Here is a 27,325-nt window from a genome sequence, read left to right as displayed (position 1 = left end):
AGCTTTTAAATAAAGAACCGCCGTTTCCAACATATTATGACTATTTTTTGCATGATTCTTTCATATTTTATTGTATTTGTGAATGCATATTCTTGAGTATATTTTGCTACTTTTCGTGCATATTTGCATGCATATTTTGGCCTTTTTTCGTGAATAACTATCCGAGCTCTAATTATCATGAAAGGAGTAATCATAGGGGAATAGATGAAACTTTAGCCCACCTAAAAAGAAGGGTGTTCTTCCCGGATATGAGATAGACTATAGAACAAACAATTAGTAACTGCGATAGCTGTCAAATACAAAAATATGATAGAAACCCACACTAGATTAAATACAACTTGACAGAAACTCCACAGAGACCCATGGAAGTAGTACATCTAGATTTGTATTTTGTTAACAAGAAAAATGTATTAACCATAATAGATAAGTTTTCAAGATACGCGTAGAGAAAAACGATCCCAGCAAAAGAAAGCATAAACATAGTAAAGGCGATAAAAAACTTTATGGCTTTGTTCGGGATACCCAAAAAGATAGTATGTGATCAGGGAGTGGAATTCTCTTCGAACTTGTTTAAGGACTTTTGTAAGCAGTATGAATTAGAACTGCATACAACCTCATTCCAGCAGTCGTCGAGTAATTCCACAATCGAAAGATGTAGAGTGTAATCTTTCGATTGTGGAATTACTCGACGACTTGACGGAAATATACAGATTAATAAACGAGGCAAATAAAACAAATATAATGGAAATCAAACATGAGGAGATACTAGACGAAGCATTCATAACATGCAACAACGCTATTCAATCGGCTACAAAGTTGACGCCACAGGAACTATTCACGGGTAGAACGCATAATTTTCTGAATAACATATCGTTTAACAACGAACATGATTATTTACAGAAAATCAATGCATTCCAGGCGGAATTATACCCGAAAATCAAGGAAATGGTGGAACAGCAAAAAATAAAAGAATAGAGTCAGCAAATGCAAACAGGGAAAATCCGAACCCTGCATCGATGCAGAAGATGCAGAAAAATTGGAGCAAGAAATAAGGAAAATACAGAACGAAGAAGAAAGATTGCGAGAGGCCGTAACCTCGCAGGAAAAGACAGGTAACAAGTTCGGCATAATGTTTAAAAATTTGACAAAATATATTAATGAAGAACAGAGCAGGGTAGCCACGTTTATTAACAATTATGGAATAAGCAAGACGTTTTTAGAAGAGGATAAAACGGTTTATAGGTTAGAATACATAGACAGGATTTCAGTAACAATAGATATGCTGGGACTAAACTTAAATTACGTTGCTGACAGTTTTTTGTTGGCAAAAATGGGATTGATTTCGAAATTTATATTTGACAAACACGAAGCAACCAAATGCATACAAGAGTTAGAGGAACAGGGCGTTCAAATATCATCAGAAGAAATCATGTATGAGCTTCTAGAATTTAAAGCAATAATGAAAGAAACAGATTTAATATTCGCAATAAAATTACCAATGTTTAAAAATGGAACATATTCTCTACATAGAATAAAAGCATTACCTATGAATAAGACAGAATTTGTAATAACGCCAGAATATGTGGCAATGAATAATGAAGAAACCTACTATTATAAGAATAAATATCAGCAAGTAAGATACAATATTTAGGAAGGAAAACAGGAGGGACAAACTTACTCCTAGATTTTCAAAACACAAGGTGCTGGAAGACAACGGGTTAACACTAACATCTACCAAACCCCAGAAAATTCATAAAAAAAAATTAGAAGACTAACCAAACCAAACGAACAATAATAATTACAGATGGTCAATGACCATGGCCTAAGGAAGGTGTCTCGAGATTCGGGAGTTACAAGGAAATGAGCCTCTAGCACAAATAAATCTAGGTCCTGCAAAAATAATACAGACGCATAAGAACTGAATACATGTTGTAAGGTTGCAAGAATATCAGGAAGCAATAGAGAACATAGAAAGGACACTCAGAGATGTAGCTGACGATGCAGAAACAAAAGACCTTCTGAGAGCGTTACAAAGCAAATTACAGATGATTAAAACAAGACTAGAGATAATATGCCCTAAGAAAAGGAAGCCGAGGGAATTAATTAACGGGTTAGGATCAGTTGTTAAGTCCATAACAGGAAATCTCGATGCAGAAGATGCAGAAAAATTGGAGCAAGAAATAAGGAAAATACAGAACGAAGAAGAAAGATTGCGAGAGGCCGTAACCTCGCAGGAAAAGACAGGTAACAAGTTCGGCATAATGTTTAAAAATTTGACAAAATATATTAATGAAGAACAGAGGATTGTAGCCACGTTTATTAACAATTATGGAATAAGCAAGACGTTTTTAGAAGAGGATAAAACGGTTTATAGGTTAGAATACATAGACAGGATTTCAGTAACAATAGATATGCTGGGACTAAACTTAAATTACGTTGCTGACAGTTTTTTGTTGGCAAAAATGGGATTGATTTCGAAATTTATATTTGACAAACACGAAGCAACCAAATGCATACAAGAGTTAGAGGAACAGGGCGTTCAAATATCATCAGAAGAAATCATGTATGAGCTTCTAGAATTTAAAGCAATAATGAAAGAAACAGATTTAATATTCGCAATAAAATTACCAATGTTTAAAAATGGAACATATTCTCTACATAGAATAAAAGCATTACCTATGAATAAGACAGAATTTGTAATAACGCCAGAATATGTGGCAATGAATAATGAAGAAACCTACTATTATAAGAATAAATATCAGCAAGTAAGAAATTTATATATATGTAAGAACGATAAAATTGTAAACCAAGTTAATAAAAATTGTATAAGAAAACTGATCAGCGGAAAGGAAGCAGATTGCGAGACGAGAGATGCTGGGCTCAAAACCAAGATTTTTAACGGAGAAAATGTAAAATTGCGTACGGACTGTGGACAGGAGAGGACAATAAATGGATCAGCGCTAATCACGTTCAACGAATGCAGGACTATGATAAATAACGTCCAGTACGAAGCAACAGAGAAGCTTGGCACAGCAAAATTGAATCTGGATATACCACACATCGGAACTATCAACAAGAATAGAACGACACAAGAACTGGGAATTCACGAACTAAAGATGGAAGATATAGAAACGAAACTACTAATCAACAGACTACAAATGGGAACCACTATACATACAACAGCGACATACTCGATGTTTTTTTTTTTTTTTTTTTCGCGCGTAGTCCCACGGCCCACAATCCCGCCCAACCGACCGAGGGGCGACCGCCGTGTAACGTACGGCACGATTCGCGATAAATTTTGACGCGATTTTTAAAAGAAAAAAAATTTAAAAACGAAAGGTGATGAAAGAAAGTTAAATGTTATTTTAATTTTAAATTTAACGATCTAATTTTGTGCCAGAAATGTTAGTATTGATCTTTTTAGGAGTTCCAGAGAGTCAGAAGAAGATACTATAGAATACAGTCTATTATAGTCTGAACAAAGTACCCTGAAAGGCTCATGCACGTCGTAATTAGATCTACAAAGATTTAAAACTAAAGGAGCGTAATTTCTAGTAAATCTACTTGGTACCGAGAAATTTAGTCTACTCAGCAAGTAAGGACAGTCAATTTCACCACGTATAAGGTTATGAATAAATACGGTACCAAGCATCGTTCTACGGTTAGTAAGGGAGGGCAAGTTTATGAGGAGCAATCTATGAGAATATGAGGGTAAGAATAGGTTTGCATTCCAGTTTAGGCGGCGTAGGGCAAAAATTAAAAAGTTTTTTTGTACTGATTCTATGCAATCAGCATGTACTCCGTATTGAGGACTCCAAACGGGTGCCCCATACTCAAGGATTGGCCGGACCAACGATATAAATACAGCCTTGGTAACGTAAGGATCCTCAAATTCATTCGACCATCGTTTAATAAATCCAAGCATTCCCCTAGCTTTATTAACCATGTTCGAAATATGAGCAGAGAATTTAAGTTTGGGGTCCAATTGGACGCCAAGATCGTCAACAAGCGCTATTCTTTCCAAGGCACCACTACTTAGTGAATAGGTGACATTTTGTGGATTGACCCGACAAAACGTCATCAGCTTGCATTTAGAGCTGTTTAATTTCAGTAAATTTTCGTTACACCAGTTTTGAAAATTGTTTAGGTCTGCTTGAAGGTTTAAGTGACGGGAGTAATCATTATACTGCAGACACAGTTTTACATCGTCCGCGTACATAAGTACGCGGGAATGCGCAATAATCGATGGAAGATCATTGATAAACAAGGTAAAAAGTAATGGACCCAGATGGCTTCCTTGTGGTACACCAGAGGTAACTCTGAGGATACTTTTAAGGAATTTTTGAAAAGGACTCTTTGCGTTCGGCCACTGAGATAACTAAAGATCCAACTTAAAAGATCTGCTGGAAACCCCATCATGTCAAGTTTGCGAATTAATAGGAAGTGATTTACAGAGTCAAATGCTTTACTGAAGTCCGTGTAAATGACATCAGTTTGAAAATTATTTTTAAAGCCATTTATCACAAAGGATGTGAGCTCTAAAAGGGCGTTTCCCCCCGGGCCCGGACTTCGGAGAGAGGCCCGGATTTTTGGCGAAAACTCAAATAAACTGTGTACAAAAAAGTGCTCCGCGATATTTTAAAGAAATCACTAAGATGTGGAGCCTTAGAAATGATCACTGTTGCCAGAATCTCTTCTTTTCGGAGTCGTTCAGAAATGTTATAACATATTCAGTACAAGCCCTCAACGATGGGAACTCCTTCAAAAGAAAATTCCCTTCACAGTTTGTTCGATACGCGATGGTCTGCAAGACTTGACGCCGTTAAACCTTTCGCGAAACACCTTTCTGGAATACAAGAAGCACTTGACGAAGTGAAGGAACTCAATTTGACTGCAGAGACTCCCCGGGACATCAACGGTATTCAAAAATACATGAATTCGTTCGAATGTATCTTGATGTCGTCGATTTAGTTCAATATTTTGGGTGCTATTAATGAGAGAAACGTCGTCCTTCAAGCAAGAGGAGCTACTATAGACGTTGAAGTTGACAATCTGAAGGGTCTCCTTTCAGATTTGCAGTTCATACGAAATCGATGGGATCTCATTCTGAGTGAATGTAAACTTGTTGTAAGAGGGTGGAACATTCCTGAAACTTTACTAACAATTCGAAAAAGAAAACGTGCGAAAGTATTTTTGAATGATGATGACGCAAGTCCAGAAACCGACATCACTTCTGAAGAAAAAAATTCAAGACCAGCATTTTCTTCACCATCATCGATTCGGTCATTGCAGGAATGACAAAAATATTCAAAGCAGTAAAAAATTTGAACGAAGTGTTCTCTTTTTTATGGAAATTCACCACGTTGGATGAAGATACTCTTCAGACGTCTGCCGTAGAATTCACGAAGAAGTACGTAGCTGATGTTTCCGAAGAGTTGAAAGATAAAATCGTCCACCTCAATCATATATATGTAGATAATTTTGAAAAAAACCTTCCTCCATTTGCATTGCTGAACGCTCTGTACTCAAAAAATCTTCAGAATCTTTTTCCAAATGTCTGTGTTGCTTTGAGAATTTTTTGTACTCTCCCTGTCAGTGTCGCTAGTGGAGAACGCTCCTTCAGTGTTTTATCGCGAGTTAAAAACTTTCACAGATCTTGTTCTACACAAGAGCGTTTAACTGGTCTGGCGATTTTATGTTTGGAGGCGGAGTTAGCAAGGCAGTTGGATTATAGCGTAATAATCGATTCCTTTGCCTCTGCAAAAGCACGAAAAGCGAATTTAAGTGGATAAAAACTAACCGTGATAGCGACGATAACTTGAAAATTAGTCCGTTTTTTATAACCGTCATGTTACGAGTCCTTGACCTTTGGTGTTCACGCCGTTCTCGAATATTGTGTCCATTTCGCAACACTTTATTTTTGTCAGAAAATAAAATTTCACATTACACTCTAATTTTTATATTGATCTTTATTATTCGAGTAGTAGTAGAAATAAAATATATTTGAAACTTTCGTTGTTTTCGAAAATATTTCTTATTATATGGGGGCCCGTGAGTTGTACCCCCCGGGCCCGAAATTCCCTCTCGACGGGCCTGCAGATCGGCTATTGCCTGATCAGTGTTAGCCGTCCTACTTTCAAACGAAAGCGAAGGCGGAAAGGAACATGATCTGCGCTTAGTGTTGACAAAATTATAAAACTGTTTGGGATCCCGTAAAAACTGGGACCTGCAACGGACTAAATAATTCTTGTAACACTGAGCGTTAAGCACGGTAAAGTTTGACCGAGCTCTTATGTATTTTCCAAAAACAGACTGACAACCTGAAATTTTATATTTTTTATAAAGTCTGGACTTTAAATTCCTAAAGTGTGTGAACTCTTTGCTAAACCAAGGTGGTTTATGGGATGTTGACGGGTTATATAGCGGAACACATGAGTTAAAAAACAGTTTGATTGCCGAATAAAAAATTGTAATGGCGTCTTCCATATTATTGCAAGGATAGAGATCGGACCAGTAATTGCCAGATATAAGATGATTAAGTCTCAGAAAGTTTGCCTTGCGAAAACAATGAATTCGCTTGGCTGGCTTTATAGCATTATTTTTAACTGTTATAAGTACCAGTGTCGATAGTCACCTCGAAAGCAGGGTGATATGGATCTTCAGGCAGCGTAAGTGGAGTTGCTCTAGAAAGAACAACACTTTCAGGATTTGAGACGAGGCACAAATCAAGTAAGCAATCTAAAGAATTTCGAACATGGTTTACCTGACACAGAGGTATGTCAAGTAGACCGTCAATGAATTCATTTTGGCCTATGGGGTGTAAAGCATTGGAATTATCATCCGAGGACCACGTAGTTCCAGGTATATTAAAATCCCCTAGAACTACTAACTGATCCATATCGGACAAAGAACTCGAAATTGACTTTATACCTGATAGGTACCTAATATAGTCCTCAAGTTCGGACGAAGGAGGTATATAAGAGCAGGTAATAAAAATTAACCTGCCAGCGACAGACAGTTTTACGCATAAAAATTCAAGCTCAAAGTTCAAATGATCTTCTGTCAAAACCTCTTCTGACGTGAGGTTAGCGTCCACTGCAATAAGGACGCCCCCTCCCCGTCTAGAGGGACGGTCATGCCTATATATTGTGTACTTACCCGGAAAAACTTCGGAGCTAAAGATCTTCGGCTTTAACCAGGTTTCTGTGAACACAATAACTTGGGATGCAAACGAAAAGCTATCAGTATACAATTTGGTTAGCTTGCTACGCAAACCTCTTGTATTCTGATAACTAATTAGGAGGTTAGTGGTTAGTTTTTTGGGGGTAAAGACGGCGCGGTTTGTTGGTCCCGGCCGGGGAGTTTAATTCCCGTAGGGCCTTTCTTTTTATTTTCGCTACGAACTCCTGAACCACCATTTTTGCCGGCCAAAAGTCGCTGGGGCATATGGTGTTAAAAAGTTCGTCAGGAACACTTACCTTGAAAGATGAAATGTTCCTAGCGTATGAAAAGTTGAATTTTTCCACCTTCACTTTATCGGCATTAATTTTGTCTTTAATGTAAGACGAGACATCAAATGATGTGAGATCAGGGGCCAGCCGAGAATCAAATATTTGCCTCATTTGTGGAACCACTGTGATGGGTTTTGCTACTGCAGGCAGTGGGCCTGCGGTGGCAATTTGGGCCGGTAGTCCGGTCTCAGAAGCCTCTTGTGGGGATATATTTGGTTGGTTAGGTGGAATTACATTTTGAGAACCACCTTCAGACAAATCGGAACTTTTTATAGGCGTTGGACTACACTCCACTGTGGATTGATCGGGGTCCGAATCTTTTTTGGCTGCCGATCGTAGCAACATTTGAGGGGTTGCTAAAGTCGGCTGCTCATCCGCAGAGGAGCTCTGCCGGTCGCTTCGGAGTTGCGGGACGATTCCCTCAGGCCTACCACCAGCAGCCTTCTTGCGCTTCGGGGACTCCTCTAATAGCTTAAGGCTATTAAACTGCGAGTCCAGCGCTAAGAGTAGATCACTAGCCCTGGCAAAACTATCTCTAGCTATGCCAAAACTAGTGATCAGTCCCTTAAGGCCCCCTTTAGTTTGGCTCATGAAGGACTTAATTTCCTTCGCAAATTCGCGACAAGCTTCACAGCAGAACTGCAAACCAAGGCCTTTACTAAGATCGTCACTTGTCCGCCCTGTGAATCCAGCGCACTTAGTGTGCACCATCCTGTCACAAAGCCAACAAGCGAGTTTACCCTGCTCAGGCTTTATTAGCTGAAGGCAGGTTTTTTTTAAGCAGACATTGTAAGATTCCATGTTTGTTATGCTATGGACCACTGTGCCGAGAGAAAATCAAATCGAAATTTGTAAGCGAGCAACTCAAATGTACCGCAAGAGCGTATAAATTGCACGCTTAGAACTTTCGAGTATGTTAGTACAAAATAGAAAAGCGGGAGAGCGGGTCAGTTAATAAGCATGCACTTCTAACAACAACACTACTGTTGACGGACGAAGCACAAAAGCAAGTAGTCAAAAAGACAAAAATCAGATCGTTAAAGTTTATTATTTTATAATAAAACGCACAAAATTCACTCGCGAAGCGAACGGGTTTGAAAACAAATGTATTTAAATGTATAAATATTCAAATTTAAAACAAAAACCACCGCTGGTTTGTATAAATAAAAATGAAAAATTCGGAGCGCACAAAAAAACACGACCGTTCACTTGAAGAGAGCGACAGAGAATGTTGATAGTGTTGTTGACCGGGGCCATTTTCTCAAAGAGGACGACTACCTTCACACCAACTTCACCAATTGTGACGTTAACACCAACCATTAATCCACCTGCCACCTTCACATCAACCATTACTTCACCTGCTCCCTTTACACCAACCATCGCTCCGTTATGGTCGGTAGTTCAGTCTGAGGGGGAGGAGTTACCGCCTCAACAATTAGCCTCGGCGGTCCCACCACCACGACTTTGATAGACGCCGCCTCAGCAAACACTTAAGCGGCCACCCGATCGTCACGCAGCCTCAACAAACATTTAAGAGGCCACCCGATCGTCACGCCGCCTCAGCAAACACTTCAACGTCCACCCGATCGCCCTATTAATAACCAATACATCGAATCCCAAACTAATCAAAACAATAGCATCCGCTCCACTTATCCACTCTACTTAACTACTCCAATTATACGACCCACTTCAGATCCATAGAGTAAGCACTTTCCGTTAGATCAGCATTTTATGTTAGAATAAGAACCAACGAGTTGACAAAAGAGAAAATACAAAATCAGTCTGAATATTGAACTCAAACAATCCGGTCGTTTTATGTGATTTTTTAAGTGATTCCCAACCAAAAATACCAATTCCATCTACGAACCTATTATAACTCGCGCGTTGTTATAAAAGCGTAGCATGAATGCAGTTACGCGAAGTAGTTTTGGATAAGAAGAAAAACGATGAATATATGTTTGCTGAGGTGCAGATATAAACACATTTATTTTGTTAGTCTTGGCTTCTAACGTCGCTTCGTCGACTGCATGTTGTTTAAAGTTGATTGTAGGCCATTCATCTGAAGGTCTGCTGACCCAAGACGGACCGCGCCACCACAAATGAAATTTGACCAGATCCATTGGTGCTAATCCTCGGGTTCCACAGTGTGCAGGATTATCGGATGTGCCCATTGATTTGGTGTTAGGTGGTCCAAGATGAATGCTACTCGATTAGCCACAAAGGTTTTCCATCTGTTTACGTCGCCATGTAGCCAATGAAAAACTATTGTAGCATCTGTCCAATAAAACGTAGAAAGTGGAGCAGAGGTCCATCGGTTGACTGTTTGTATCCATTTCACTAGTTTGATAACGAGCACGGCTCTACAAAGCTCGGTACGAGATATGGTCATTGGTTGTGTCGGTGAGATTTTTGATTTAGCAAATATGAGCGATGTTTGGAATGAGTCATCGTTTTGGACAACTTGAATATAGGTACACGGCGGCTGCATAAGCTGCTGATGAGCCGTCGTAAAATGCGTGCAATTGAATTGACGATATATTTGTTGTCGTAAATCGAGCCAACGAGGTATGATGATGCAATCGATGTGCTGCATCGACGTAAGAAAAACTTTCCAACGCAGTGATAATTCTTCGGGAACTGGATCGTCCCAAACTAGGGAGACCTGGGAGCCATCTTGCTGGGTTTGTTTGGCTATTGTCACGTTGTAACGAACTGCTTTTTATATCTTCGCTCGCTACGTAAACGTGCGGCTCAGTTGAGTTTATGTGTTCGTCCCACCAAATTTATTGTTGCGTGACCCCAAAACCAAAGAAGAACGTAGAAGTTACAACGCAGTGAAGGAGACACCTCAGACCCCATAAAGTATATACAATATATTCTTGATCAGCACCACGAGCAGAATCGGAATACGTCTGTACGTCTGTCCGTCTGTCCGTTTCCGCGTAAGCTAGTCTCTCAGTTTTAAAGCTATCTTGCTGAAACTTTCGCAAAAGGTGTGTTCTAATATGCTCACATATCGGGTACCCACTGTACCCTTTATATATTAAATAAATACAAAGTAGCAGTTCCCTAAAAACCAAATGTTCCCAGCATTTCAAGTGCGGAGTTTGTTATCCCACACAAGAATTCAATGGGCAGCCAAAGTGCTGAGTCGGCATGTCTGGCATGCGCGACCGAATTATGATATGCCAGCGTATTACACTCTCTCACTCAACGGCTTGCGCAACTTCTGTTGGGCAGCCTGATATGTATATGAGCGCGGACTGCTCCGCTGCCGGCGTCACCGACGGCGTAGCTGCGCAGTCCCGAGTTTGACGAATGCTAACTAAAAATAAGAGAGCATTGAAGATATACGGCTGAGACCGGAAGGTCAGGCCTAATTTTGTTTAGTTAATAAAGACCTAATTTTGTTTAATCAATAAATCCGCAAACTATAAATGGCTTTATTTACTTGGGAATAAATCTGCATTTCTACAGTGTAGTTATTGCACGCAGTATATAAGCCGGAACGGGCCGGATCGGCCGACTATATCGGATAGCTCCCATACGAGAGAATAAAATAAAAAATTCTCATGCCGTTGTTTTTGATCAGATCGACTTGATTTCTTCAAGATGACGTTTTCGAACTGTTATTGAATTTCGGATTAAATTTGATCAATCGAAAAATATATATAGAATTAATTGAAATAAATTTATAACATCGTTATTTTTTATCCCACGAGCATGATTTTTGAATATCAAGTTTTTTAACAACTCCTATACTGAGAAAAAAGTTTCATAAAAATCGGACAACTATATCTTATAGCTGTCATAGAAAAGATCGAAAAATCTATATAGAAATAACGGAAATAAAATTATAACATCGTTGTTTTTCATCAGACAAGTATGATTTTTGGAATATAGAGTTTTCTTACGACTCTTGAATTACAAAGTAAATTTGATCAAAATCGGACAACTATATCATATAGCTCCCATATGATCTATAGTCGAAAATATGGAAAATGAATAGAAAAATCGTCTAAGCTTCGATGTTGTTTAACCATTATGCATTTTGTTCGGCATATTTGATGACTGCAAGGGTATATAAGCTTCGGCTTGCCGAAGCTAGCTTCCTTTCTTGTTGCATGTAGATTTACAATAAAATATTCGACTTCTGGCTCCGCTCGCTGATGAATATATGTTAACGCCCTTGTTGACGCCGGTAGTGGCTCCCACGTCGACTTCTACGGCGGCACGCCTGTCGTGCGTCTTCTGCCTTGCCGAGTCTTTCGGGCATCGGTCGGGTATTAGGCTCGCTACGAGTCTCTCACAACTTGGAGTATGTTAAGCAGAAAACCTTACTGAAGGGCTAAGCAGTGTTGCTGCAGTCAACACTTTACGCTCCACCCTGGAGCGTGGTCGGGATTTCGTCGGGCTGGGCCTCGGCAGATCCTCACTCTCGTGCGGACCGACTCCGGGCACCTTTCGCACAACTTCCTCGGATTTTCGTCGGCTGGCCCTCAGCAGGTCCTCAATCTTTCATGCGAACCGACGCTGGGTACCTCTCGCATAACATCCACTGGATCTTCGTCAGCTGGCCCTCAGCAGGTTCTCCGTCTTTCATGCGAACGGACGCTGGGTACCTTTCGCACAACATCCACTTGCTCGGACTCCACCAATATCGTCGTTTTCGAGACTCGTAGACGCACCCTACAACTTACCTTGTACCCTCGGGATCTCAGCTTGGCAGTCTCAGCTTATGTAGACGTGACCGTCGTTAGGCTTCTCGACTCGGCGATCTTGATTCCGGATTAAATGGCACTTGGTATTCTCCTTGGGTTTCACTCGCGTTAGTACGATCTCGTTGCACGACTTTCACTTGACTGTCTCGAAGTGTGCGCGCGTCCTCCTTTTATAGCCATCCTGGTCCCGTAATTTCCCTTCGTCGGTGGCGTGATCGGGTCCAAAGTGCAGGACAAGTGGCGTGATCGGGTCCAAAGTGCAGGACAAGTCCCGTTAGTTCACGGTCTCTCCTCTTTGTGCTGGTCCAAAGTCCGCCAACTTCACCGTTATACGGGTACAAAGTTCAGAACTTCACCGTTATAACGGGTACAAAGTCCAGAACGGTACCGTTAGTTCACGGTCTCTCTTCTTTGCGCGGGTCCGAAGTCCGCAGACTCACCGTTATTGGGTCCAAAGTCTGCAGACTCACCGCAGCATTGAGCCCAAAGTCCTGCGAGCCGGTATTTCCCTTTTCTCCTTTGCATACAGCGCATCCCGCTGTTGCTATGCAGCTCCCCTGCACTCGAAATTGTAAGGAGTTTTACAACTCCTTGCAACGTGCTTCATGATGAGCTTTGCCGAGACAATAACCGGTGCGATAAGTCCTAAGGGGTGGAACAATTTCGCGATGTTTGCAGCAAGATGAAGATGAAGGCCTTGAATGTGTGACCATTGCTGCGGAAGAAAGCTGTGAGTAGGTAAATAGGTAGTTAAAGAATTTAAAACACATGCCGTTTCGACTTCTAAAGAAAATTGCTTATTTATTGTTTGAGCTGTGAAGTTAACTGTGGACTTACAGCGCTGCAAACTGTTTTGGCCAACACCTGCTATGGATGTTTGTGTGGCGTGGCGCTTTAGATGCAGTGATTGCACTGCATGCTGAGTGATAATTGTTGCTTCCGATCCCTGGTCTATAAGAGCGTTGATGGTAGCTTGGAGACCGTTATCAGGGTTAAAAATGTTGATTCGAGCAGTTGCCAACAGAATACGTCGCGTTGGTGCGTTGAACGACGATGCTGAATAGCAGCCTATATTGTAGTTAGCGCTTTGAGACGTTTGGCTAACGTTGCACTATGGTTCTTTTCGCGTTTTTTTTTGGCATAAAGTCAATTTTTTTTTTGTTTGTATCTTAAAATGTTTACCAATGTTTGTGTCGTTGTTATGTATTTTTTTGCAATTGTACCGTGTTTTGTTTATGTGTATTTTTAGAACAAGCTTAACAAGTGTAGTTGTGTTTCGTGGATCAGTACTTTTGCATGGCAAAGTGTTGCAAAAAGTTGTAAATGAGAAACTATTAACCAAAGTGTGCAGATTAATGAGAAACTAATTATTTTTGTCCGAATCCACACGTTTTCGAAAAAACAAAAAAGAAAATTCAGTAACTTCTATAGTAAGTAACATAACCAAACTTATTTAAAATTTTGTAAAATGTATCTTTACTTTCAGATTGAAGCACTAATAATGGAGATGAATACTAAATATTAAAATGATCTTGGATAACACTGTGCGACAAAAAAATGTTTGAGTTGATTTTTTCTTATTTTTTACTTCTACTAGTCAAAATAAGAATACAAGTTTTTGGATTTGTTAATATCAATAGCCAATCAGCTTCTACGCACTCTCAAAGGTCCCAAAAACGCGTGTTTTTGCATATTTCACAGCCTTATAATATCATATTGGGAAAATATTTTTTCACCGTTATAAGCGTTTTATGCAAGTTCAATATCTATTAATTAAAATATATTAAGCAAATATACCGTTAGGCTTTTATAACAATGCTTTAAAATTTTTTTCTCCCAGCTCTATACCCTGGGCGACTTCGTATGGAACTTGTTACGCGAGGATACCTCTGAAAAAGCCAAAAAAATCAGAAAAAAATTTCACTTTTAAAAAAAATAATAGTTTATTGGAAGTAAAAAAAAAATAATATTTCGAGTTAAATATTTTCATAATAATAATTTCATAAAATTTATCATAAAAAAAGAAATCCTATCACTTAGAAGGTGGCATAAATATTTTTGTGCATAACTTATGCCCCTTAACCGAAAACAATCAAAAAAGTAACTCAAACAAACATTTCGTTAAATTTTGTCGCACAGTGTAATTGTTTTTTTTTTATTAAATATAATATAAAGAAAATAAGAAGTAAAAATGTTTAATGGAGCTTTTTTGTATGTCGGCCAGATCGGTTATATGGCAGCTATATGAAATAGTGCCCCAAATTATTTGAAACTTGGTAGGTCATCTTGGGAGCTTAAAAAATGTATTCAAACCAAATTTCAATTCAATAGGTTTAAAATTAGAGTTTATGCCATAAAAATCGAAAAAAAAACCATAGTGCGTTGCTATTCATAGCATTTGACTATTGCGGAGCAATCTGTGGTGTAATGTGGGGTGCTTGGAAAGACTGTGTGGGCACCGGAAAGTGCAGCAACGTATAATGACGCTGTCCGCATTGGAGGCATCCTCTCGTGCTGGTGCAGCGAGGAAGAGCATGAGTCTTGCTAAGGCATTTGAGACAAAGTTTTGCTTTGCTCGCGAGATCCTTGCGTTGATAACAGTCCATGATAACAGTCCATGGAGAGGAAAGACGGACAACGTCGAAGGATATGGTTATCACCACAATAACAACAGCGAACGCTGGGGGGTCTTTGCTGTATGTTTGCGTTATGAACATGAAGGCGTCTTGAATCTGAATGCGAAGAAAGAGTTTTGTTAATAAAGGTCGAATTGCGATTTACAATTACATCAATAGTAACCAGACGGTCATTTAAGAATTACTCGAATTTCTCAAATGTTGGGGCTTCAGTTTCGCTGCCCAAGTAGTGCTCCCAGGCGGTGTGCGTTTCTTTCCAGCCAGTGATCACATTTTCGTACCGGAACGTTAACTCGGTCGAAGGCGGCTATACAAACATTCACAGTGCTCAGCATGCATGCTCGTCTGCCTTATCCCTGTTGAAGTTTTTTAAGATAATAAAAAGTTTCCGTGTAATTCGCCGAGCAAACGATCGCGTTGTGTGTTTCTGCAAAAGCCTTTGAGATATTATCAACTTTCTCCAAACGTTTGTTATATAGATAGGGGTTTTACGGGACGCGGCGTCTTCTCTAAAATTGGTTAAAATTTGTTTCATGGTTTCAAGACGATCCTTTTGAATTCTAATCAATTCGTCGCATGAAAAACCTTCGCCGTCGTTCGCCATCGCTTAGTTTATTTAATAAAAATGGATCAGCACTATACTCCACGAGATGTAGATAATATGTATGTAATAATACATATAATATGTATATGTATGATTATTTGATTACAGTTTGGAACTATGCTCGGTTTTAGAATCACTGAGTATGCAAACCCACTCAAAGAAATTTGTATAGACCAGGGGTGCTCAAATTCGTCTTATGGCAGTGCGTTTACTAACACAACCACAAGAATACATATATACATATGCAGCGGCGCGTTTGTGTTGGGGCGCAGCTGTGCACTGAGAGAAAAAAAGTTTTTACCTCCAGAACTACGAAGCATTTTACGCATTGTACTTCGCATTTAAAGTTTATGCTAAAAAAACTGCTCTCTAATTCATCACTCATTTTGATCCGCCAAAAAATTTAACATAACACTTACGATGGTCCACCACGAAATAAATCAAAAGCCAACGCAGACAGAAAAATAAATTTCAGTGCATGTGCTCGAGGAAAAAACAAAAACAAAATACATTGCGTTCAGCGAAGCGTGACGACGGATAGAGATGTAATGAAGAAACAAGCAAAATTGTTTTTGTTTCGCATGCAAATCGAAGCCCATATGCACGGTGCTTATGCGCGCACTACCCATAAGCACAGAGCATCTACAAAAACAAAAGTGCACTCAGTGTATAGGCGTTGAGCACCCCTGGTATAGACTCTCACACAAGCACTTACCATTTCCTTTGCATAACTGACCTTAGACAATTGTGAAGGGTATGAGAAGGCGCTGCGAAGCTGATGCGTCGAATTCCCTTTTGCTCCCTCGTTCCGATTCCAGTGGCGTGTTGCGAAGCAGTCTAGCGACGATCTATGTGCATGTTTATGTATGTATGTACATATCGACGCATTTCCGCAAAAGTATCATATGTCCCTTTTTTTTGAAATTGAGATTTTAATGCAAAATTGTTAGGCACCGAATGTCTCACTACCCTGTGCAATATTATAACTGAAAGCCCTATAGTTCCGATAAAAATTAAGTTTCAATTTTGTCCAATATGTTTCAATATGTCCATAGAAATTTTTTTCATTTGCATGGAAATACTGTAATCGCACAAAAATACCGAAATACAAAAAAAAAAAAGAAAAAAAGCTTCTCGTGTAAAATTTGATTTTTCAACATACGATACATTCGCGGAAATGCGTCGATATGTACATATGTGTAAGCATGTACCGCAAGTGATGTACACGCATATAATATCGAACGGATCCGCCGTAAATTAACTATTTTTGCGCGCCGTATGTTTCTAATGTCTTATTTTATTATTATAATCTGGTTTTGAAAGCTAATGACTATTTCGTTATTGTAATAATTATCTTTCCTGAAAGAAAATGGCAATCATTGGTTTTTAATATTATTTTTTTTTAAACTACGAACTACCCGAACTATGAATTACCCGTATTTTCCCTGATTTTGTTAGTAAAGTTGTACTCTTATCGATTTTTAAAGTGTCTTTCGTATACCTATGTAGCTGTTAGTTTGGTCCCCAGCCTTGAGTTTTGTTAAATAAAAATCTCTTGATCAACTGTGTCAGTCTGTATTGGGTTTTTAAGTATTTTGATTATGGTTTTGCGAATCTTTTAATAGTTTATTATTAGTTAGCTCAATATTTTCCTGTCTTGTTTTGTCATAAAGTTCTTGGTCTATTTTTATGTTTCTGACGAGGAATAGGCCAAATACAGTAGAATCCTGTTATAACGACTCCGCTTATAGTGTCCGTCTGGGTTGTGCGACGGAAACTCGATGGTTTGGTTGGTCCCCATACTAACTTATATGAAAGGGCCTCCGCTTAGAGCGTTTCCGCTTTAAGCGACAAACCGCTTATACGAACGAAATTTTTCGTGAAAATTGAAAAATTTAACCGGTTATTACGTCGTGCAGAAAAAAAAATACATTGCAATAGTGCCAAATTAAAGCATCAAATGTATGTATTTATTAGTGTTCGGCACCCTTGTTTGTGTGCGTAGCTACTACTACTACTACTACTCTTTGTTAGTTTCAGCTGTCGCCTTAACAACGCTGCTGCGAGAGAGAGAAAGTCGAAGTGCAATGCCGACTGCATGTGCATAGCCTATTCCATGAGCTGTCCCGTTATATTTCTAGTTTTTTTTTGCTTTTTTCCGAGTAAAATGGAATGTGTAAATTCGGCAAATGAAATATGTGCAATAATAAGCTCATTTAGTTTTCAGTACTTAAAAAAACCTATGTTTTTGAATTTAATTTATTAAATTTTTCGTTTTAATAAAAAAATTAATTTGATTTATTTAAAAAACCTATTACAAACACAGCAACCATAAAATATTCAAAAAAAAATTTTTTTGTTCCTTTTGCTTAGTGCGTCTTCCGGGTATAACGACGAAAAACCGCCGGTCCCTTTAAAGTCTCTATAACCGGATTCTACTGTAGTATTTTTTTGTTATAGAGTGTATTGAAAGATTGTATTCGTAAATTACTCTGTTCAGTAGTTCTGTTTTATGATCTGGTTTAGTTTTCAAGCATCTTATTACCTCAGAAAAAGTGGAATGGAATCGCTCAATTTGCCTCAATTTATAAATTTCAATATTCAATTCATCCCGAAGCATGAAGGTAATGGATTCGGAAATTCGTGATTTCTCATTTTTAATTACAACGCATTTTGGTTCGCCATAACAGAACAAAATATCATGTAACGGTTTTTTTATATCCTGAATGCCTTTGACTTGATTATTCGCCCTTGAGCGAGTTTTGAAAACTTATCAATTGCCGTTAATACTTATCCATACTTCCATACTAATATTAGGTGCGCCACTAAGTTCTCGCTGTTTGTTAGTAGATGGCTCTAGCAGTAAAAGTTGGTCGATTTTGACATATCCAAAACTTCACAAACCAAGCTTAGACATATGGTAATCAAACGGCTGTGACACATAAGTGATTTCGTTTTCGCATTATATACTTCTGGTTAAGTAAAAATGCTTAATGTTGTGCCAAAAAACCGTCATTTGCGGGAAGTGTTGATTTTCTTCTTCCATTTGAAAAAAGCGGCAGCTCAAGCGCATCGAGAACTCCAAAAAGTGTGCGGAAATGATGCTCTGAGCGAAACAAGACGTCGTGATTGGTTATGTCGCTTCAAAGACGGGGATTTTGATGTTGACGACAGTCCTAGTGAAGGAAGACCTAAAACCTTCGAAGACGCTAAGTTGGAGGCCTTGTTCGAAGAGGATTCGTGCCAAGCTCAAGAAGAGCTTACTTCAGAACTAGGAGTTACCCGTCAAGCCATCACTGGGGAACGGTATCGAACTCAATTGATGCGATTGAGCCGAACACTGCGCGAAAAGCGGTCACAATACGAGCAGAGGCACGAAAAAGTGATTTTACTGCATGACAACGCTCGGCATCACGTTGCCAAGCTTGTTAAAACCTACTTGGGAACGCTCAAATGGCAAGTCCTACCCCACCCGCTGTATTCCCCAGATATTGCGCCGTCTGATTTTTACTTGTTCCATTCGATGGCACATGGCCTGGCTGATCGGCAGTTAAACTCATATGAGGCTATAAATAATCACGCCATCGTTCTTAGGTGGTAAGCAGCAGGTGGCGAAACGGAATAATCACGCAATCGTTCTTATGGGGTAGGCAGTAGGCATTACGTTTTAAGTAAAAAGGTTTACTTTATCAAAGTTTTCATAAAAAAATTGTCTTACGTTGTAGTTTTTAAAACTCCCGTTATTGTTTTCGATATGCCACGCAAACGTAAATACAATCTAAGCAGTATTTCTAGCAGAGCTCGAGCTGCAAAACTTGCTAGAGGCCAAGAATCTGAAGAGCAGACTCGGACGCGTCAGATGTTAGATTCTCAGCGCCATGCGACTCAAAGAGCAGACTCGGGCCAGTCAGACCCTGGATGCTGACCGCCACGCATCTCAAAGAGCTGCTGAGACAGTGGAACAGACTCAGACACGTCGAGTTTTAGATGCCGAACGTCACGCGCAATTGTTTGCGGCAGAGTCTGACGAAGATTCACAAAGACGACGTCTTTTAAATGCTGAGCGGCAGGCAGAAAGAACACGTACGTTATCAATGAGAACGTGGAAGGCGTTTAATGGTGCCTCTTTTGAGTATGACCCTTTGATCGACTATGTTAATCACCGATTGGGTATCATTGGGAGAATGGATAAAAAATGCAGATATTGTGAAGCACTGAAATGGAAAGAATAAACTCCAGGTATGTGCTGTTCTGGTGGAAAGGATAAAATTCCATTACTTGGCCAGCCAGAGGAACCTCTCAAATCTTTACTTTTATACGACAGTAACGAATCGCGCCGGTTTTTAAGCAGGATTAGAAGGAATAATTCTTGCTTTCAGATGACGTCATTTGAAGTAGATAAGGAGGTCGTAATGCCTGGATTTTCACCTACTTGTATGGAGAAAATTCGTATAAGACATCGATGATATCGTAGATGGCGTGGAGGCGATGTTGTCATCGATGGCTTTTGCGAGGATACCCTTAGTGAAATCATCTATGCCAATGTCTAAAATGTCATCCCCAAATTCATATGAAAAACAATATATACATAATATATTTATTTTTTTTATTTTATTAATAAATCTTATTTTGTAACATAAGAGATAAGTACATGTCGGAACATAAATTATGGTAGTCAGTGTATAAAGAATCAAATCAAGTGTAACGATTCTTCTCGCTGCACTCTAACGATTGTTTGTTAGTGCGCTTTAGTCTACCTATTCGCCAGGTGTTCAGAATAGTTCGATGCGAACATCTTGCGTGAGGTTAGAGGTTTGGAAAAAGGGTTACGCACTAGGCGATTGTCGTGCGTGTATGCTTAAGCCACTGCGAGAGACAGAGATGCCAGTATGTGCATCACAACATCTTCGATAGCCTAGTTTTCGGGATTCTAGAACAGTCTAAAACAGGCAGTGGTGCGCTCAAGTCTATTCGCCATCTACAACCGTCAAAAAATTATAATAAGATATGGACAAGGAGAATCATAACTCGACATCAGAAGTGGGATCAGTGCCAACTCCTGCATTTTCTGAAGACCAGTGGCGTGCTATTGTGGAACTACAGAATCGCAATTTCGTCGAAATGTGTAAAGTCATGCAAGCGTCTGGGCGTCCACAAAATCCCAAAATTTAATCCAGATTTAACTGGAACTGATGCGACTCAATGGTGTGCAACTGCAAGCATTATTATGGACGAACAGAAGATTGATGGCAGCGCACTTATTATGATGTTAAGTAGTTGTATGCAGGGTAGTGCTTCGGCGTGGCTTGCACAGGTCTGCTATCCAGGCATCAATTGGGAGCAGTTTGAAGAACTGTTTATACAGCGTTTTGAAATTAAGGAAACGCCGGCAGCTATGTTCTTGAATCTGCTCAATAGTCGTCCAGCCCACAACGAGTACCTTGCAGTGTACGCAAGCCGTATGGTGACGTCATTGACCACAAAATGGCGAAATATGAGCACCGAAGAAATTGCTGTGTCATCGGTACTTGCGCATATGGCCAAATTTGACAACCGTTTGCAGCGCATGGTATTTTCGTCAAATGTACAAACAAGAAGTCAACTACAAATGGAACTGAAAGCATTTACATTTGATAAAAAACGGAATGCTGGATGTACTGATGGTAATAGCGGTGACTGCAAACGAGCTAAAATTGTGTGTCACTTATGCAAGGAAACAGGCCATAAAATGGCGGAGTGTAAATTCAAACGGTCTGGATCGGAAGACAAACAACATCGTGACTTGCAGAATGTAACCTGTTACCGGTGTGGACAACTTGGGCATCTTGCGAATCGGTGCACAAACAATGTCAATAAATCTGGAGCAGTTACTGAGAAGAAATAAAATCAATGTCTTGTGTCTGAGCCAAAAGGACTTTTGGCGTACCAAGGTGAGATCTTTCCGATTTGCTTTGACTCAGGGGCGGAATGTTCATTAATTTGAAGAAGCGTTGCCAATAATTAAGCTTTTTAATAATGTTGTTAAAATACTGTTTCACGTCAAATGATATTGTAATTGGTAGAGAAATCCTTAGTCAAGGATAAGAAATCATATTGACACCTGATAAAATTAAATTCGTTAAGTCAAAATCTGTAAATTTTTGTAAAATATCTGAGATATCTGCCTTTTTACTTAAAATTGATACTGAATTGATTGGTAATGAAAAAAAGATTTAATTAAATTATTTATTGATAGAATCCCTTACACAAAGGTTAATACAAGTGAAATGTGCAGCTGTGCAGCTGGATTCTTATTTAACATATCAAAATGTGGATTTTAAAAACTACAGTACAGTATTTGGGGTATGAGGTACGAGCTGGAGAGTTAAGGCCTAATCCGCGAAAAATTCTTGCGTTGAATTCGTAGCGTAAGACAGTTTATTGGATTAGCGTCTTATTTTCGAAAATTTGTGCCTCGGTTCTCACAGATTATTTTTTTTTTTTTTAACCCCTTTATTTATTATATCTATTCAATAGAATATTAAATAATTGTTTTGGAAGACAACATGTTGGCTTCAATTATTACCAACACCATTGTGTTGGTATAACTTTTTTAATTTCGCTTTTTTTTATTTACTTATCTTTATTCTGTTATTGGTGCGCTAATGCTGTGGGAGTTTTCCCTTTTAGTCTTCGTGGTTGTGCTTCTCTTCTCGGAATGTCTCTTAGCCTATGATTCTGGTGCGCAAGTAATTTTTGGATGTGGATAATGCAATTCTGCTTAATTATCTCTGAGATCGTCTGTATTCTTAGCTCTCTGTGGATGTGGTCATTTGTTGTGTATCTTTCTGAGTTAGTTAATATTCTTAATATTTTCGACTGGGCTCTTTGTATTAAGTTGAGGTTGGATTTGCTGGCTGTTCCCCATATTTCTATACCATATGTCCAGATTGGTCTTATTATTGTTTTCAGGGGCGGACGCAGACCCCCCGGACACCCCCCTGCGTCCGCCCCTGATTGTTTTATAGATTAGTATGTAGTATGCTCACATATTGGGTACCCTCTGTACCAGCCTACATATATTCAATTACAATGTTGCGAGTTATACATAAGCCAAATGTGCGGAGTAGCATAAACAAAACGTTCCCAGCAACTCAAGTGCGAGCTTATCCAACTCACACAAGAATGCCACGGGAACCCAATGTGCTTACTCTGCAGGTTTGACATGCGCAACCCAAGTGCCAAGTCCGCATGCCGGCACGATTTTAGTTTCCGGGGCGCCAAGATTTGAGAACATATTTTGGGTAATGGGCCTAAAATAAACACTTTTTTAAAAAAATAAAATTTTTCGATTTTCCGCTCCGTTTACGAGATATTGAGCCTTAAATGTTACACGACACGGCGGGCGGTTAGCGGGCAAAATAAATATTCCTATTACTTATTGCACATATTTTTCGGGGAATTAGCGAGTATGGATTGCGCGCCACTGCCGTATTCACTGGAAAAGTGCATGCGTAGTGTGATCTATAATAAAGACGCACTGCCACCGACTTGTCATTCGTAAAGAATACGTTGGGAAGTAAGTTGCGCTCTAAATATTCATTATGAAACACCCTTCACTTCACACCAAATTGGAAAATTTTTCAATTTTCTACTCTTTTGACCTTCTTAATGGCACCAATGAGAAAGCAAAATCATTTTTGGAGGAGATCGGATTGATACCTTCAAGAAATTCACAACCGCCTTCGTGTTGTGATATTGCAATGGTCGTTGAGGAGAAAGGAAGTACCAAATTAGGATGGATTTGGCGTTGTGCATCCAAAGGGTCAAAAAAAAAAATTGTCACAGTTGCCGTAAAACGAAAAATCCAGCGGCTGGGACATTTTTTGACGGATTCAATTGCCATTTAGAAATTCGAGATGTTTTGGCTATTATTTTTTGTTTTGTGGCAAAAATGAAGGTAACTGACGTTTTTCAACATTTACAAGCGTGGCGTGCTCACAACAACGAGCCAGAAATAAGTATCCCTTCCGTGGTTGATTACTTCAGTTATTGTCGAGAAATAACTGAAGTAATTGCTTCGCTCCACTTGGCGGGACTGGAAAGACAGTCCAAATTGACGAAACGTTTTTAACAAAACGTAAATACAACCGCGGTCGTTGTACGGAGCAAATGACCATTGTCGTACTTGGACTATATTGTAAAGAGGACAAAGAAGGGCTTTTTTTTTTAAGTAAACGCCAAAAGTAAGGAAGAATTGTGACCTTATATTAAAAAATTTGTAGACGCGAATACAAGCCGCATTTGCACAGACGGCGTAAAACAATATGTTGGCGTAAATAAGATTTTTTCGACCAATACTGTGCATTTGACTACGAATCACAGTATCGGAGAATACGTCAATGCTAAGAATCCAAATAATACCATAAATGACTTGGAAAATCAAAATAAATTACTAAAAAAGTGAATTTTGTGCCGCAGAAGCGCCAAAGTTCTCCACCAGTATATGGAATTTTTTTATTATAGACGTCACTGTCTTGAAAAATTTTACAAAAATGATTTAGGGTCCCGATTATGCAATTTTTGATGGATATTAAAAAAGTTTACCCTGGATTTGTTGATGGAATCGAAGTCGAACCTCTTCAACTTAAAGAAATTGATCCACCATCTGTGGATTCTGAAAATTTAAGAGATTTTGTTCCATCAAAAAAAAACCCTCGATTGTCTACAATTGAAGACGAAATATCCTTTGACGAATCAAGTCATGATGAAATTGTGGATGATAAAATTGTATTCTAACAAAATTACTGAAATATTTTTGTTTTTTTTTTTTTTTTTTTAGAAAAATTAGTGTTGTTTTTTTTATTTACTGGAAATTTTTTTTTTTTTAGAAAAATTACCTTAATTAATCATATAGCTAAAGTGCGCGCGCACTTTTGCTTTGATACATATGCTATATGATTAATTGAGGTAATTTTTTCTAAAAAAAAAAAAAAAACAATTAAAAACTTACAAAATTACTGGAATATATATATTTTTTTTTTATAAAATTAGTGGTTTTTTTTTTCAATTACTTAAAATAACTGTTTTTTATTTACAGTTAAAAACTGTAAAAATTACTGGAATATTTTTTTTATATAATATTTTTTTAATAATTTCTTATTAATTTCTTTCTTTAATTTATTTTTAATTTCTTAAAAGTTTTTTTTTTTAGAAAAATTACTTCAAATCATTAAAAATAAGATTAATTGAGGTAATTTTTCAAAAAAAAAAAAAAAAAAAAAAAAAAAGCTAAAGTAAAAATTGAAAAAATTAACTTAAGTGTCCGTCTTCGGCCGAAAGTACAGACAAAACGAGGGCAAGAGGAGGCCACTATTCGCGAGAATCGCAAGTTCCGCAAAAAATATGTGCAATATGACGTATAACGCGCGCACTATAATCCAAATTTTAAGGGTCAATATCTCGTAAACGGAGCGGAAAATCGAAAAATTTTATTTTTAAAAAGTGTTTATTTTGGCCCAATTACCCAAGATATGTTCTCAAATCTTGGCGCCCCGGAAACTAAAATCTCCCCCGCATGCCTAACATGCGCGACCGAGCTGATCATACGTAAGCATAATACTCTCTCACGATATATATAATAATTAGAGCTCGGATAGTCATGCAAATGCATGTTGCATGCATATTGTGCATATTTCTTTCCTTAGAGCATATTTCGATGGAAAGTGCATGTTCGAGCATATTTTAATATTCTCATTCGTCTCGTGGCCATCGTCGGCTTTTTTTCCCCCTATCGACACTATAATTAGAGCGAGAGAAAAAGTGTTTTCCTACGGGTTCGGGTCGACCCGAACGCTCGGGTTTTCATAGGAAAACACTCTTTCTCTCGCTCTTATTGTAGTGTCGATAGGGGAGTGACGAGCCGACGAGACTACCTTGTGTAGTTGTGGCATGCAAAGAAGTCGGTTGATTTAAAATTGGTCCCAATGAATAAAAAAGAAACGCGCGGTGATTTTATATTGCGTATGAAATCCCAATTTCCGAAAGTTTTTCGGTCAGATGGGTCAGTTTTGTTTTGTACGTTTTGCGAGTGTGCAGTTCCTGGAAAAAAAATATTCCAAGTAAAGCAGCATATTGCCTCTTTAAAGCACAAAGCTGCCAAAGAAAGAAGGAATAAAAATGCCGATCAGGGAAGCCAACCCTTAATATCGGATATTAAACTAAAACCAGGGCCAAATTTGTCGGAGTTTAATATCGATCTGTGCAAAACTTTGGTTGAAGCAAACATTCCGTTAAACAAAGTCAATCATTCGAGTCTGGTGAAATTTATTGAAAAATACACTTCACATTCTGTTCCCGATGAAAGTACTCTGCGTCGAAAGTATGTGCCTCATTTGTACAATGAAGCTGTTGAAAAATTGCGCTCTAAGGCTGAAGGAAAATATATTTGGGTTACTCTGGATGAAACGACTGACGTCGAAAAAAGGTCTGCTGCCAATTTTCTTTTTGGCATTTTGGATGATGAAAGTGAGCGCGGGAAGTCGTATTTGCTGAATGTCAAAGAATTGGACAAATGCAATGCCAACTCAATCGCAACATTTTTCACCGAATCCTTAATACTTTTGTGGCCAAGAGGTAAGTTTTTACGTTGAAGCGACTGATGGTGTTTGTGACTTTGTGGGTAACTGTTTTTTTTTAAGGAATTCAATACGACAAAGTAATGCTTGTTACTACCGATTCTGCTGCGTATATGATCTGTGCCATGAAATCATTACGTGTGCTTTTTCCGAAGATGTTGCACGTTACATGCTTTGCTCACGGATTACACCGATTGGGAGAATTCATTCGTTCACATTACTCTGATGTAAACAACTTGATTTCAAAAGTAAAGGCGGTGTTTGTAAAAGTATGTTTTTGAAATTTTAATACGAGTCGTATGATCAAGAAAATATTTAGATTTGTTTTCCTCTATTTCAGTCACCTGCACGGCGACAGCTATTCAAAGAGAAAAATCCAAACATACCGTTTCCACCGGAACCTATTCCTACTCGATGGGGAACTTGGCTTGAAGCTTGCAAGTACTATGCAGATCATTTTGTAGAAGTGAAATCATTGATCGACGATTTTAATGTTAAAGACGCTGAAAGTATTCGAGAAGCGAAGAAAATCCTTGCGATTCCCAGTATCTGTCACGATCTGGCGTTCATCAAAGCCAACTTTATGTTCATCGTTGATAAAATCAAACAATTGGAAACAAAAGGTTTGGAAATGCAAAAGTGCGTCGATATATACGAAGAAGTTCGCTCGATCTTGAACTTAATGCATATTAAAGATTTCCTCAAAAAATTCGAAGAAATTTTAGGTCGTAATGTGAACTATTGTGTATTGGTCGACATTAAAAATATTTTGGACGGAAATGTACGAAATAAACAAAAATGTGTTACGAATGAATACGTAGCATCATTGACGCCATATGAGATCGCGCTATTCAAATTCGCCGTTGTAACCTCAGTGGATGTGGAACGTTCTTTTTCAATTTACAAGTCCGTTTTAACCGAAAAGCGTCGATGTTTTACGTTTGAACATCTCAAGCAGCATCTTGTTTTGACTTGCAACAATGACCTCTTGTAAATTTTATAATGTAATGCAAATGTATATATGTATATAAATAAGACAGGTATAAGACCAAAAAGAAATAAAGAACCGTTTTTCCAACATAATTTGACTATTTTTTGGAAGATTCTTTCATATTTTTTTGTATTTTGAGTGCATATTCTTGAGCATATTTTGCTATTTTTCGTGCATATTTGCATGCATATTTTGGCCTTTTTGCGTGCATAACTATCCGAGCTCTAATAATAATATATAAGC

This window comes from Drosophila ficusphila, unplaced genomic scaffold (assembly GCF_018152265.1).
Source record: "Drosophila ficusphila isolate 14025-0441.05 unplaced genomic scaffold, ASM1815226v1 contig_414, whole genome shotgun sequence".
In the NCBI taxonomy this organism is placed as follows: domain Eukaryota; kingdom Metazoa; phylum Arthropoda; class Insecta; order Diptera; family Drosophilidae; genus Drosophila; species Drosophila ficusphila.
The sequence above is the reverse complement of the archived record's forward strand: the minus strand, read 5'-3'. Positions refer to the sequence as shown.